The 13,556-nt window shown below is 46.2% G+C and overlaps 1 non-coding gene across 1 annotated transcript; it reads left to right on the top strand.

Moving 5' to 3' along the window:
- The first annotated feature begins 13,414 nt into the window (after positions 1-13,414).
- Positions 13,415-13,556, top strand: LOC146806332 (U4 spliceosomal RNA). Its single transcript, XR_014968363.1, has one exon. It is a non-coding gene; the product is annotated as a U4 spliceosomal RNA (small nuclear RNA).

The raw sequence follows: 13,556 nt of genomic DNA, 5'->3' as shown, positions 1-13,556 counted from the left end.
CCATGTGACAGGACATGCAGATTCTGTCTCAGAGCCAGATGTGACAGGACATGCAGATCCTGCCTCAGAGCCAGATGTGACAGGACATGCAAATTCTGGCTCAGTGCCAGATGTGACAGGACATGCAGATTCTGTTTCAGATCCAGATGTGACAGGGCATGCAGATTCTGTCTCAGAGCCATGTGACAGGGCATGCAGATCCTGTCTCAGAACCAGATGTGACAGGGCATGCAGATTGTTTCTCAGTGCCAGATGTGAGAGGGCATGCAGATTGTGTCTCAGAGCCAGATGTGACAGGACATGCAGATTCTGTCTCAGAGCCAGATGTGATAGGACACGCAGATTCTGTCTCAGAGCCAGGCGTGACAGGACACGCAGATTCTGTCTCAGAGCTAGGTGTGACAGGGCATGCAGATTCTGTCTGAAAGCCAGGTGCGACAGGACATGCAGATTCTGTCTCAGAGCCAGGTGACAGGATATGCAGATTCTGTCTCAGAGCCAGGCATGGCAGGACATGCAGATACTGTCTCAGTGGCAGAAGTGACAGGACATGCAGATTCTGTCTCAGAGCCAGGCGTGACAGGACATGCAGATCCTGTCTCAGAGCCAGATGTGACAGGACATGCAGATTCTGGCTCAGAGCCAGATGTGACAGGACATGCAGATTCTGTTTCAGATCCAGATGTGACAGGGCATGCAGATTCTGTCTCAGAGCCATGTGACAGGGCATGCAGATCCTGTCTCAGAACCAGATGTGACAGGGCATGCAGATTGTTTATCAGTGCCAGATGTGAGAGAGCATGCAGATTGTGTCTCAGAGCCAGATGTCACAGGACATAGTGGGCCCGATTCACAGAACTAACTTAAGACAAAATCCTAAACTTACTACCATTTTGGTATTCACAGAAGGCACTTACTCATTTTGGTATTCACAGAAGGCACTTACTCATTTCGGTATTCACAGAAGTTAGGAGTCCTAACTTTAGGACTCCTAAATGCCTTCTGTGAATACTGAAAGTCTTAAAATTAGGATTGTTCTCAGTTTACTAGTAGTATAGTTAGGACTCCTAACTTTAGGACTCCTAGATGCCTTCTGTGAATACCGAAAGTCTTAAAATTAGGATTTTTCTCAATTTAGTAGTAGTAAAGTTAGGACTCCTAACTTTAGAACTCCTAAACGCCTTCTGTGAATACCGAAAGCCTTAAAATTAGGATTTTTCTCAGATTAGTAGTAGTAAAGTTAGGAGTCCTAACTTTAGGACTCCTAAACTGAGAAAAATCCTAATTTTAAGGCTTTCGGTATTCACAGAAGGCATTTAGGAGTCCTAAAGTTAGGACTCCTAACTTCTGTGAATACCGAAGTGAGTAAGTGTCTTCTGTGAATACCAAAATGAGTAAGTGCCTTCTGTGAATACGAAAATGGTACTAAGTTTAGGATTTTGTCTTAAGTTAGTTCTGTGAATCGGGCCCGCAGATTCTGTCTCAGAGCCAGATGTGACAGGACATGCAGATTCTGTCTCAGAGCCAGGCGTGACAGGACATGCAGATTCTGTCTCAGAGCGAGGTGTGACAGGACACACAGATTCTGTCTCAGAGCCAGGCGTGACAGGGCATGCAGATTCTGTCTCAGAGCCAGATGTGACAGGACATGCAGATTCTGTCTCAGAGCCAGGTGTGACAGGACATGCAGATTCTGTCTGAAAGCCAGGTGTGACAGGACATGCAGATTCTGTCTCAGAGCCAGGCATGACAGCACATGCGGATACTGTCTCAGAGGCAGATGTGACAGGACATGCAGATTCTGTCTCAGAGCCAGGCGTGACAGGACATGCAGATTCTGTCTCAGAAACAGATGTGACAGGGCATGCAGATTCTGTCTCAGAGTCAGAGGTGACAGGGCATGTAGATTCTGTCTCAGAGCCAGATGTGACAGGGCATGCAGATTCTGTCTCAGAAACAGATGTGACAGGGCATGCAGATTCTGTCTCAGGGCCAGATGTGACAAGGCATGCAGATTCTGTCTCAGAGCTAGCGTTTGTTATTGGATGTGTTGTCTTTGCTCCGCCGAGGACAATATAAGTGCAGATGTGTGTGTTTTTAGCAAATGTGTGCTGATGTGTTACCTGTCATGAACAGCAAGGGGCGTCCGTATGTCATATTCTGTTGACATGACCTGCATGTTTTGGAATATCTTGTTCTTTTTTTGTTCACACGGGCACACACAGCCTTTGTTAAAGATGCAACACAATCTGGTCTTCTGGCAGAAAGCATCCAGCGTCTCTTATTTTGTTCTGCCTGCCAGTGCGGATTAAACCCTGTGGAGGTCCCTCGGCAGTCCACATTTCGACCCCCCACCCCACTCAAATTGTCTCCTAGTACACAATGCACCGGGTTTGTTTGCAAACTGACAGCCGCCAGAAGATGAGCTTGTGAGAGGCAAACTCTTATGTGCATCTGAAGCCTCTGGTTTATGTACTTCCAGTTGTTAATGGGGACATTACATTAATACAGTATTTTCTCTGTAGAGTCATTAATGTAAAGTTTTCGTTTCTTTGAGTTGATTCATTTTTTGTATCTTTTGGAAACAATATGTAAAAAAGCTTAATTGTAATTTTCTTTCAAGATCAAATCAATATTATTTTGATCCGTTGTCGCTGGGCCCTTTGTTTTTAATAAGACTCTTTGATGGCATTTTATCTCTGCTAATGCAGGACTTTTCTGCAAAGAGATTCTGATCTCACCTTCAATATTGTTATACACCAACATGGTGCTTCTGTGTGGGATTTTCACACCTAGTGAAAACACACACACATGGGGTCTCCTGTGTCACTACCTTGGGTGGTTCCTTGGGGTCTCAGCAATTCTACGTGCTCTAGACACTGTGTCTAGTCAAGTTGTGGTTTTTATACCACTTTCTTAAAATATGGTTTGGTCCGCCCCTAGGGCCCATTGTATATTATTTACTTTCATTTTAGAACTGTATCATTGTGTATCTTGGACTCTAATCTCATAAAGAGAGTGTTTAGAAATAAATACATATATTTTATATATACCATGTGTGGATCTCTTTTCATTTAGTGATTCAAGAGGTTATAATATGGTAAACCAAGCTGCTTTACACTCCTTCAAGACTTAGCCTGAAGGCTGCTCTCAATAGCTACCACTAGGATAGCTTTCAATAAAGGTTGTCTTTAAACCTGTCATCAATAAGGGTTGTTTGGACTGGTGCAAGGTGCCCACTATAAATAGTGGACAGCATATGCCAGGCCAACTTCTCACAAAGAGTAGTTGTGAACAATATCTCTTGTACGAAAGTGGATTGCCAGGCGGAGCAAATTCTCTCACCGCCGTGCAAAGCTGGCAACCAGTCAGGCAAACATGCTTCCTCCAGACACCCTCCTCTGCTGAGTAGCAGAGGGGCAAGATGGAAGTCTGTGCATTGAGTCAATAATCCTAACACAACACTTCAACAATAGTGGCGGTATAGCGGCAGAGTGTCTAGGTGGGGGAGATTCATGGGGGGGGGGGGGCAAATGACAAAATAAGCAAAAAAAAGAAAATAAATTACCTGCTCCTCTCTGATCGCCGCTCTGCCGCTCTTCTCCTTCCTGTTGTGTATGTGCTGAGGCTTCCTACAGCCAATTCCATTGCTTCTCTCATGCTAGCCATGCAAGAAGAAAACGTACAACCGGTCCTTCTCTGGAATGGCTCCCAGGATCTGGAATGCTTTGCCCTACGAAACAAGACTGAACCCTTTCACGGCCTCATTTAAAAAAGAAGTGAAAGCGATTCTCATGGCTAAATTCACTTGATTTACCTACTTAATACTGTAATACAATTACTAGTCTGTATTATTGAGCACCTTGTATTGGAATCACCTATAGTTAGATTTTTTATGCTTGTTTCTGTTTCCGTCATTTGCCATGTAAAGCGCTCTGATACCCGCAAGGGTCTTGTTCGCGCTATATAAAACCTTCAAATAAAAAAATTAATTAATAAGTGCTGAGAGTGGCCTGACTGCGCTTGTTTTCTGCTCCAAAGGTGGCTGGGAGCCAAAGCCTGCTGTTCCACCCGGCAATGCAGCTCGGGGTGGGGAGATATCAACGCCCATGGCGGTTTGACCGTCCTAAGACGGCCGGCCAAACCGGCATGCGCACTGACAGCAGTGCTGCCCACCACTTCCCTTCCATGGCCCCGTCCCCAAAGCCTCACATCTGTCCAGAGGATGAACAAAATGATAATAATACTGTTTTATTGTCGTTTTGTTTTCCCTCAGCTGGCCGGCAGGGGGGGTGCAGCCGCTGCTGCACTTCAAGCAAGAAATCACAATACAGCTCAAAGACCAATTCAATAACATTAAAAGGGATTTTATAATTAAAAATAGCCCAACATAACACATGGTGTCAGTCAATTGCAACGTGTAGTGTTTCATATTAATAGCTCCATTCTATTCCACACTGCGTCTGCATGGGCAGTCGGTGAAGGGTCCTGCATGTTACTCACAAGTGACTCTTCGAGGCTTCTTTCCACTCTCGAGGCAGAGCACGACTCCCCCCTCCAGGCTACCTCGTGCCTTTCTAGGCCAAAGGGGAAGGGTGGATGTCAGTTGCCTTGTGCATGCGGGTACAGTTCACGGCTTCCAACTTCACAGAGTTCCTTGGCGGGTCTCTCTAGATTGTGTCTCGTCTGCCGGCAGTCTCTTTTCCAAACCAGTGGATAATCCCCCACCTTCCCAGCTGTTGTTCAGCTTTTGGTGCTGTAGTGCAGAGGTCTTCTAAATTTTACATTCTGACCCCCCCATATGCAAAATGTTTTGCGGTGGGGCCCTCTCCAAAACTTTATGACAAGGATTGGGGGAGAGAGAGGGACATGGTTGCGTGCAGGAAGTGGGGCTTATGAGATGATTTCAGGAATGCTTTTTCTATAGCTTATGAACCGCACTAAATATGAGACTTATAAAACAGCAAATTAATCAAACAAAAACATATATTATCCCAAACAAACTGCTCCCCATAACTGGGGTGTTGTGAGCCCCTCACACTCTTTGACCCCAATGCAACTACACCTGCTGCACTAATGATAACTGAAGTCCTGATTAGCACGCTATCTCCCCTGCATCTTTTACCTCTTCCCCACCATAACTGATCATCACCTCGGTCCTATTGCTTGAAAGGAAAATAAGCTCTGATGCCCCTTTTCTAAAGGTAGACAATCATAAATGTGATGCAGTGGGTCCCTCAAATCCCTGTGCCCCAGTCCTGCTGCATCTGCTTCCTTAATGATAACCAGCAGTGGCCACTTACACACTTGGCAGCAGTACCTGCTGCACTGATGAATGGCCCTCTAAAAAAAAACACCTTTATTGTCCCCTTCTCAGGGGTATCTCTCTGAAGAAGCTGTCTCTGGCCATTTGTAAACATAAAAATTAGTTCCCGTAAATGCTCCCTCTTCTGGGCCTTCTCTTTGACAATATCTATGAATCCCGCTCCTTTCCTCTGTCTCCTGGACCATTACTGTGAGGCCCCAGATATCAAGAGGATAAGGGGTCTGCATCTGAATGCTACCCTCCTTCCCTTCTACCTGCCACCCCATGGACTCCGCTTTCACAAAAAACTGCCCATGAATGGTTAATACGGACTTTGAAGTGCCTCTGCCTGAAAACGAAGGGTGCGGTCGTAGTGCAGAAAGTTAAAAAAGAAACCAGCCTTCTTACCAGCCATTAATTGGTTGAGTCACTTAAAGCCAGGGCCACTGGAATTAAGAGTTTCCCCAGCAGCAGTGTTTTCCACATAATTATCAGTTTACTGCATTTGCGACATAATCTGCAGATTTCAACAACAAAATCTTGGTTCTAGTTTAAACAGAACAAAAGTTACTTAAAGCGTGACAAAGTGTTCCGGAGCAGTGTACGGCCCTTTGCAAAGATTGACTGGTAATCTTGTAGTTGCTTACTGCTGTATTTGGGTGTTAAACTGGTACTAATGAGGTGAAATTTTTCCCCTGACTGCGTTACCTTGAGTTAAAATGACAAAATAATGAAGTACCGCTAACCACAAAATGTGGCGCATTGTGCCTCATAATTTACCTTTTCTTGCTGCATGATTTAGTCAAACTTGCTGAATAATGTGGTCCTCTTCTACTGAATAATTCCAGTGGCTCTGCTTAAAGATTCAATGTGGCAAAGATGTATTCTTTTTGAGATGTAATGTAAGAGTATTATCACCTGAGACCTGGAAAAGTGGAGACACTTACAAAAATGTCTGCATTAGATAAAGTTTGATTACTTATTACTAAAAAGTATATTTCGTAAGAACTTGTTTTATCTCAATCACTGCATCATTTTGCAGCAGCTTAGCTTAGAGTATGTAAATACTGTTTTAAAATAATGACTTACATATTCACAATGCTTTCTGCCAAAGGCTCGGATCTCATAGCATTATAAACAGGGCCACTGGAATTATGCGGCAGGAAAAGGCCAAATTATGCAGCATGGTTGACTTAATTCTGCAGTACCACATTAACACCCACATTTAGCAATAAGCAACAGAAAGGTGACCAGTCAACCTTTAGAAAGGGCCTTCCACTGTGAGGTAACATGTGTTGCTGCATTTTTAGTAACTATTGAACCATCTGAGCTTGAAACAAGTTTTTTTTTAATCTGCAAATTATGTAGCAGATGATGGATTATGTGGCAAGTGCGGAAAATGCGGAAAATCCATAACTATGACTGCATGGTGAGTGTGAAAGTGAAGGGTGAGAATGAGGAGTTAGTTGTCTGAATGCAGGGTGCATTCCCAGACACTTGAAGTAAATCAGCATGTTATTGATGGTGGCGTAGGGTTTCAGATATTAGTTAAACTATTGCTATTACGGCATTATTCAGGGATTGAGGGTTAAGGAAGTAAATAATGTGCTGATCCTGCAACAAACTTCCAGTCTTATGATTAGGATTGTCAACTCCTTATGTTGATGTTGTAGACGGTACAAACAGTTACCTAAAGCCCTATTTTCAGCACTTATCTGTGCGTAATTTGAACAGCAAATATAAATAGAAAGCACTATTAATTGCATTCTAGGGCGGTCTGAATGATTCATGACTGATAATTAAAGGGAACAAAGACAGAAAAGTCACATTACAAATGAATACATCCTTTTTTATTTCAAACCCTATTTAGCGTCAAGACAAGGTCTTTGCAGGTTCTTTTTTCTATTGGCAACCCTACTTTATATTCCTTTTCATGAAATGCATTTTCACACTACAGCAGTAATTGTAAAACACAAATGTAAGGAATAGGCAGAGTGGGTTCTCAGTGGGTACTGGAACCAGAAAAAAAACTAAGCCTTGTTAACCAGTTTACAAAGGTTTGTAAGTATACAAATTGTCTTGAAAGACCTGTGATAAACTCGGGCGTGCCGGAGATAAGACTTCAGTTTGAAGACCTCTGCTGTACTGTGTGTGTGTGTGTGTGTGAGTGCGTGTGTGTGATAGACGGACTGCTGAATGATTCAAACATTCTCCCCCAGCCAAGAATCTGGGTTAAATCCATCGTTCTTTTGCACACTATGCCACCCCAGATTGGACCCAGCCATATGCAAATCAGTCTTGACCCTGTGCCTCATGGGAACAGTCCAGACTGAACTCCCAAGCAAGGTCCTCCCTTGATCGGAAACAAGCATCCTAGGACCGGTTTCGAGCTATGTCACCCTTCATCAGCCAGGCTAGCTTGAATCCAGTGGCACAGTGAGCAAGAGACCCACATCTGGGCATATCCATCCCACTTACATATGGCTGGGAACAAACTAGGGGGTGTGGTGAGCAAAAGAATGATGGATTAAACCCAGATCCTTGTGACTGGGGGTGAATGTTTGCATTGTCCAGCATTCCGTCCATCAATTGTTTCTTTTGCATCTGTCGCCCTAAGTGGGAAGGGAATGCCCAGATATGGGCCCCGTTCTCACTACACCACTGGATTCAAGCTAGCCTGGCTGATGAAGGGTGATGCCCTAAAACCTGTCCCAGGATGCTTGTTTCCGGTCCAGGGAGGACCTGGCTTGGCAGTTCGGGCAGGACTGTTTGCACAAGGAACAGGGTCAAGACTGATTTGCATATGGCTGGATCCAAACTGGGGTGGTGGGGTGAGCAAAAGAATGATGGATTAAACCCAGATCCTTCTGAATAGGGGTGAATGTTTGCATTGTCCAGCATACCGTCCATCAATTGTTTCTTTTGCATATGTCACCCTAAGTGGGAAGGGTATGCCCAGACGTGGGTCCTGTGCTCACTACACCACTGGATTTAAGCTAGCCTGGCTGATGATGGGTGATGCCCTGAAACCGGTCCCAGGATGTTTGTTTCCGGTCCATGGAGGACCTGGCTTGACAGTTTGGGCTGGAATGTTCCCACAAGGAACAGGGTCAAGACTGATTTGCATATGGCTGGGTCCAAACTGAGGTGGAGTGGTGAGCAAAAGAACAATGGATTTAACCCCGATCTTTGTGACTGGGGGTGAATGTTTGCATTGTCCATCGTTCCCTCCATCGATTGTTTCTTTTGCACATTTCGCCCTAATTGGGAAGGGTATGCCCAGACGTGGGTCCAGTGCTCACTACACTACTGGATTCAAGCTAGCCCGGCTGATGAAGGGTGATGCCCTGAAACCGGTCCCAGGATCCTTGTTTCCGGTCCAGGAAGGACCTGGCTTGGCAGTTCGGGCTGGACTGTTCCCAAAAGGAACAGGGTCAAAACTGATTTGCATATGGCTGGGTCCAAACTTGGGTGGTGTGTTGAGCAAAAGAATGATGGATTAAACCCAGATCCTTGTGACTGGGGGTGAATGTTTGCATTGTCCAGCATTCCATCCATCTATTGTTTCTTTTGTTATATATATATATATAGCACAAACCTATCTAAAAGGCAACGGATCTGAGCCCTTCTTTTACATTAAGAGCTGTTAGCACTATCTGCCGAGTGTTTTAATCACTATTAATTGTCTGTCACACAATTATAGTCCCGGACGAATGTGGAGCACATAATGTTGTGAAATGCGTGATGGCATGTAGACAGTAATGGTACCAGCACTCATCTCCCTAACTGAGCCAAAAAGCAAATAATGGTAATGAAAGCAAGATGTGTTATGGAAAGTTTTCTGGAGCACCTCACACCCCACGGCATCAACGAAAGACCAGAAGAAACATAGATCCTACAGGAGTATGCAGCTAAACTCATAGAGTGTATGCAGATATCCTGCCTCACGAGTCCAGACCTCAAAGCCTTCAGCTTGCTCAAACTCACATATGCTGCCTTGAAAATTTACTGATTCCCTAGAGTGCATTTTGCCAGCAAAACCAGGCAGATGACAAGGAGCTGAGAAGGCAGGGGAAGTCACTTTGCCAAGACTGAACAGGGTCACAGACAGGCTGAGTGCAAGAGTTGGAGGTTTGGTGGCCAAGAAAGGTTCTTAGAAAGGGTGGCTTCACCCAGGCCCCAGCCCCATGACCTAAGCCTTGTGATCTTTGGAGCCCCCCCATGCAGCCTGACCCTCCCTGGCACCAGAAGGAAAAGCAGGCCAGTCATACTTGTCCAGTAGGTCACGGCATCGAGCCTGGGTTGAGAAGAGACATGGTTAGCGAGTCTGGTTAGCACATGGCTCCCAAGTATTGAGGGGGCTGTGAGTGGTATATTGGGCCACTTTCAGAGTCTAACCTGCTGAGGAGCACGCCTCTGGGAATCTAGGCTGTTGCGTGGTGGTGGGCCCTCGTCAGGCCTTGCAGACACAACAGCTCTCCTGGGGAATGCACTCCAGGAGAAGAAACAGAGCCCTTGAACTCAGGGTCACCACTCCCCACAAGTGTCTGTCGGCACCCAAAGAGTGACAGAGCCACCTCACCAGCGTGTTCCCTGATTCCCGCAGGTGCCCAGTGACATGACCACTGGCAATCACACCACTGGGCAGTAAATCTGTCCACAGCCCAGAGGGCTCTGAGCTATATTTGCCTGGTTCCTTTCTGTCCACTATTACTGCCCAGGCTGGACAACTTATCTCTTTCCCAGGTATGAGGTAAATATTACAGAATGATGCCCACTCTGTTGTGTTGTCTGTGCTGTCACACCAACAGCTTCACAAAAGTAATCCAACTCATACATGACAACTAGTGTACCAGCTGCGAGAGGCAGGACCCTCTAATGGCCTGAAGAAGGACCACAGACATGAATGGTGCCGCAACCTATCTGTAGAGATTCATTGTACATTTTAATGTTGCTACATTACGTTGTGATGTGAGGGAGGAGATTGTGACGTCGGTGAGTCGAGCCTGCTCTCACATACTGCACTCTCTGCACAAACTTGAAAAGAAACACCCTTGGGACAGACCCAGACTCGAAGAGAGGTCTGTAAGGAGTCAGAAAAGGCAGCCCCCAGCCCTACAGGCAGCAAAATGAAAGACAGGTTACATTTTAAAAAGTGCTCTAAAGCAAACATGCTTTATTATAATTTTTAATCGAAAGATGAATTTGCGCAGATAAACAAGGGGCACATTAACAAGGGCTTTAGCTCTGCTTTTTTGGCTTTAAAAGCCAAAGAAGTGGAGATAAAAATATCGCCCTATCAACAACAGGGTGCTAACATGCAAAATCGAATGTTAGCACCCTTTTTCACTACGCTTCCCTTTGCATCTCTAATGAGATGCAAAGTGGGCGTTCCAGAGCAAAATAATAGGAGAAATGTCGCTAAGCGACATTATCAAGCTTCACGCTAACCCTGTTAGAGACCAAAAAAAGCAGCGCTAACCATGGTTAATGCTGCTTTTTTACGTCTGCTAATTTTCAGATTTACCTATTTAATCCAATGGGAGGTGGATTACATGGCTAAGTCCACCATGGGCTATCAACAAGGATATCCCTATCCTTGTAGTTTTATCGCTGCATTACCAGCAATAACCTCCGGAAATGCCGCAATTGCTGGATTTTTTATCGCCTAGGCGGTTAGCGTTGTTAATAACGCGATAACCAGGCGATATTATCCAGCGATAGCGGGCGGTAAAAAAATTAACGCTAAGCGCTCTTAGCGTTAATTTTCCCTGTTCCTTGTTAATATGCCTCCAAGTGCGGGAAGCGGGTTTGAGTCCGGCTTTAGACGCAGATTATTGCTCGAACCTTTTGTTTAATTTGTTTTAAACAAAACTCGGCTTGACGGTCGCTCGGATTGAGTCAGTCCAAAGTCAAATTTACAGTTTACTGGACGCCACACAAGAGACATAAAAATGCTTCTTAGAAGCGACATGTGTTGCAAATGTATTAACAATTCCGGAACATCGCACCAGATGCTGCAGGCCTGTCACGGAGCACGGGAAATTCTGTGCAGATGTTTTCGAAGAAGTAAAAATGTTTTTGAGGACAAAAATAGTGACATTTACTTCAGATGGCACCGCCAGGGGAAGACACCCATTCAAACAAGATTTTAATTATGGCATTAAAAATAGTGAAATATTATTCTGCGAAACTGGGAAATACTTTCGGGGTTTCCAAAGGAATGTTGGCGGAAGGCTGTCCCTAAGTGAGAACGCCTGTCCTTCTTGCATTGAAGGGTTATTGAGTAAACAGCTGTACATCTGCACACCCTTTCCTTGCAGTCCTGCTCTACAACCTTTTGTCGTCACCTGTGCAGGGCTGCTGGGCAGGGGTGATACTTCTCTAAAGTCAAATATCCGTAGTGCTCCCAGTTTCCCTTTTTCAGTGATTTTTACAGATAAATTCACACCGAAAATAGCATGTGTTCTGTCTGCATGAAACATGGAAAATTTGGCTTCGTTTGAGTGACTTTCCATTCTGCCTTTTAACAATTCCAGGGCAACAGCTGAGCAGACAGATGGAATGGGGAGTTAAAACAAGCATTGGCATAGCCAATAGGTCTCGCCTTTGGGACCTTATAAGTGTTTAGCCATGCAACAGTTGATGTTGTTGCACCAACGAAATTGTGTTGGATAACTAAATACTTATAAGGTCCCAAAGGCGAGATCTATTGGCTATGCCAATGCTTGTATTTCTTGTAGGGGTGGAGAGGGTGTAGAAGGGGAAGGCGCAGTCGCTGTTTCACAAATTAAACAACAAGACGCTTAGACGAGCACCCCCCCTTGCAGAGGTCTTCTCGGGTGGGGACAGACATTTCCCCGAACTCGTACACTGGATCTAGGGCTGGTATCTACAGCTGCAGATTAGAGGGGGACGTGGGGGTACGCAAGCGTAATTTTCCTACTTCCACCCCGAAGCCAGGAGCGGAGACGAGGCATGCGGACAAATGAAATTCATATCGGCGGTTGTTGTTTTGTTGACGCAGACTAAGAAGTGCCTTGAGGTGGAGGGGGGTCGTGAGTGCGGATTCAGGCGGGGTGCTCAACGGAAGCATACCTCTCCGTGCACTGATCTGCATATTCCACGGGCTTCCATTTGCCAGGGGTCCCATGACTTGACATAAAATACATGGCAGAGTAGAAGAAAAAGGCGGGGCCATCGTCTGCCCTGCTGCAGGTATGGCGGGGCACCGACCCCCTCCCCCCTCGCCTGCTCTCCCTAATGGGGCGCGCTCTGCCGCGTCATCATGACGCGGTGGCCGTGCCACAACGGGGATTGGCCTGAGGGGGCTCCCCCTTGACCCGGAAGCGATTGAGTCAGTCGCTTCCGGGTCAAGGGGGAGCGGGGGTCAGGCCGGTTAGAACTGGCCTGGCCAGAACTAGGGGTTAAAAGGCCGGGGAGCGCGGGGTCGGCTCTTTGTCCCGCGCTCCCAGGTCTTCCGCACCCAGCCTCTAGCAGGCTGTAAACGTTTAGGCTTCCGGGTCAAGGGGGAGCAGGGGTCAGGCCGGTTAGAACCGGCCTGGCCAGAACTAGGGGTTAAAATGCCGGGGAGTGCGGTAGTCGGTCTCTTTGTCCCGCGCTCCCAGGTCTGCCGCACCCAGCCTCTAGGAGGCTGTAAACTTTTTGTTTCTTTCTCGTTGCAGGTTTCGAGTGACGCGGTGGCCGGCGGTTCCTGTCTTTTCCCCCCGAGTGGTCTTGCGACGGAGAGCGGAAGCGGGAGTGGGCGGAAACGTGCGGAGGACGGGGCCGGCAGCTACCAAGGATTTTAAACAGCGCACCGAGGAGTTAAGTGAGGCGCGCGCACGTGCCTCCAAGGTACGGGCGAAAGGGGGAATCAGTGAAATCCGTGTGGCATTGGGAGTCACTGTGGCCTAATGGTTAAGGTCTGAGTCTTTTACTGTCAAGGTTACAGGTTCAATTCTCGTTGATTCTATTCAGTTAGATCTCTTTTTTAAGTAGAGGTGCTTATTAGCGCAGTAGGCAGCGCGTCAGTCTTCTAATCCGAAGGTACTGAGTACGATCCTCAGAGAGGGCATTTCTTTCCTCAGGGGGGCCTTCAAAAACAGGAGCTTTGCGCAGTGGCAGGATCATAGCCAATGAGGTCTAACGTAGGCGCGATTAATGCTTATTGAACACTTTCCTCAATACCCCGCTGTGGCGATTAAAAAAATTATTCGACTTTACAATTTTTCGATAGTCTCCGAGGAGA

Source organism: Triturus cristatus, chromosome 8 (genome assembly GCF_964204655.1).
Source record: "Triturus cristatus chromosome 8, aTriCri1.1, whole genome shotgun sequence".
Taxonomy (NCBI): Eukaryota; Metazoa; Chordata; class Amphibia; order Caudata; family Salamandridae; genus Triturus; species Triturus cristatus.
Note: the sequence above shows the minus strand (reverse complement) of the source record. Positions and strands in the feature narration are given on the sequence as shown.